Source organism: Pteropus vampyrus, unplaced genomic scaffold, assembly GCF_000151845.1.
Source record: "Pteropus vampyrus isolate Shadow unplaced genomic scaffold, Pvam_2.0 Scaffold72, whole genome shotgun sequence".
NCBI lineage: Eukaryota > Metazoa > Chordata > Mammalia > Chiroptera > Pteropodidae > Pteropus > Pteropus vampyrus.
In genome coordinates this window covers 2345081-2347747 of record NW_011888853.1, presented here as the reverse complement: position 1 = coordinate 2347747, position 2667 = coordinate 2345081, and positions in this window count along the sequence as shown.

Sequence of the window (2667 nt, the reverse complement as noted above, 5' to 3'; positions counted from 1 at the left end):
ACAACGGCCATAGATTTGAAATGTGGCTTCAAGTAACGTGGGACTGGAAGCTAGAAGACAATGAAGCCAGGCCTTTGAGATGCTGAGGAGAAAGGACTTCCATTCTAGAATCCCATACCCAGCCAAACCGTCAATCAAGGATGAAGCCTGAACAAAGGCTTTTTTGCAGGCACTTCCACATCCATTCTCGAGATGCTCCCAGAGAGGACTTTTCAAAAAAAAATAAAGAAGTAAATCAGTAAAAGGAAAGGTAGACCTGGGAGCCAAGTGACAGAATTCAACACAGAAGAGAAGTGATAAGGAATCTAAATCTCCAGAGATGGGAGCAGCACATCCCTGCAGAGGTCCAAGGCTCATGAGCACGTGTTAGACAGACAGACAGGTAACTGCTAACAGTTAAGAGTTGGAACTGGTTGTCCGTGGGGCAAGAATCTGGGGAGGCGGGACACAAGATGGCCAGGTTTTATTATTATAAACCTTATTACATAGTTTGCTTTTTAAATACTCTAAGTATATTATCTTGAAATAAATACAAATCGAATTTTTAAAAGTTAGTATAAAGAAAAACGCCACCGTGAGACAGGTTTTGGATCCCGCTGAAGTTTCTTTCAGAGATGCAGGCGAACCTAGGATGGCTTGTTACTGTCACTGGCTGGACTGCTTTTGCTTGTCTGTTTCATTTCTGTTTGAGTTTTTTTCTTTTTCTTTTTTCTTTTTTTTTAATTAAGCAATGCTGCAGCCAGACAGGGTCATATATGAGATTTAAGATTATTTTCAGGTTGCATCTTCTGGGTTTAAATTCTTCCTCCTCTGCAGAACTAGTTAGTTATATGACCTCCGGCAAGATCTGGAACCTGTTGAAATTCTATTTTCCACCCTCCACAACCCAGTCCTTGCAAGAATAGAGTGAGGTGCGGGCATGAACATGCTCCAGCAGAGCTCAGAGCACCACTTACCCTTTCTTCTTAAGAGCCAGTTCATTTAATGAAGAATTAATATATTGAGTAACAACTTTAAAACTATAATAATGAAAATGAAATATCGAAATGCCACTAACCTGACAGATCACATCTCCATGCTTTTCTGGGGAAGCAGATCTTCTTGAGCACGTCCCACCCTCGAGTACCCCCTAACCCAAGAGGCACCCCTCTCCCCTCCAGAATCAGACAGGTCTGTGGTCTCAGCAAGCCCAGGCAGCCTGGCTGCCAAGCTGGGGAGCAGGATGGTGCTGACGCCTGAGCCTCTGAGCCCTTCATGGGTCTTGGCAAATAAGGGACAGTAAGGATCAAGTATTCCTTGTGGAAACCAACAAACGTATGGAACTCATTACCGGCCTTCCTGCCAAACGGGGCACACCCAGGCCATCTCCCTCTGCTACTCCTTCTGCCGGGAAGATCTCTTCCCGCCCTAGATGCTGCATGTCTGAGTCCTAGCAATCCATGAAAGCCCAGCTCAAATGCCACTTCCTCCACAAGGGCCTCCATGATTCTCCCCCTCCTTTCCCACAAACCTCCCAAGAGTGGGTCATACCTCTCCTTTAGTATTTCATAGATCTTAGTTTTCTTCCCTTCTTCCAGGGCAGACGTCAAGAGGCTCTGCATAGCATCTCTCTAAATTAGACATTCTTAACCTGGAGTCTTGGGTGCGGGCGGAATTCTATCTTTCTTTTCATTGTTCTCTAGCTGAAATTTAGCATTTCTTTAGGAATTGAGCGAACACACCGTACACCACGGTGCTATTAACAATACCTGTGACTTGTCGCCAATAGATATTTTCATAGCGTGTTACAGTGGTGACAGATAACCTGAAATAACACTTATGTTCATCATTCTTTCAAAAATACAGTAATCGTTAGGCCCCTCATCAAATCTTGATATTTATTGGATTAAAGAAACACATATATACTTTATCACGAATTTGTTTTCTTAATATTTTCTGTCTGTAACTTTAAGGTAATGGGTTTCCATGGAATCCTGTGCATTTTATCTTATGCATTTAAAAGCATTACTTTGAAAAGGGTTCTGTAGGCTGCATCAGGCTTTGAGAGGGGCCCTGGTTTGGTGAAAATGGTGAAGCCCCACCTCTAGGTGGATCATCCCTCTCACCCCTGTATCCTTCCACTTTGAGGTCTCAGCAGGAAGTCTGCGGGCCTTGGGGTAGGAAGATTTGCCTCAATTAGCATATATTTTTAAAATGAACTTTTAAATTTTAGAGTAGATATGTTTACAGAAAGTTGCAAAGATAATGCAGAGTTCCCACGGACCTCACTCTCAATTTCCACTTTTATGAACATCTTACGTGACTATGATATACTTGTCGCAATCAAAGAGCCAATATTGATACATTCTCGTTAACTCTATTCCATAATTAATTCAAATTTCCTTACTTTTCCCCCTGATGTCCTTTTTCAGGAGCCCATCCAGGATACACACCACATTTAGTCATCGGCCTCCTTAGTCTTCTCTTGGCTGTGACCATTTCTCAGACTTTTCTTATTTTTAATGACCTTGACAGTGTCCAGAGGTACTGGTCAGGTGTTTGGTAGACTTCCTCAACTGCGGTTTGTCCAATGTTTTAATCGTGATTAGAATGGTTTATGGGTTTTTTGGGCGGAAGACCACATGATATCAAGGGTGCTTATGACCAGCAGGACTTATCACTGTTGGC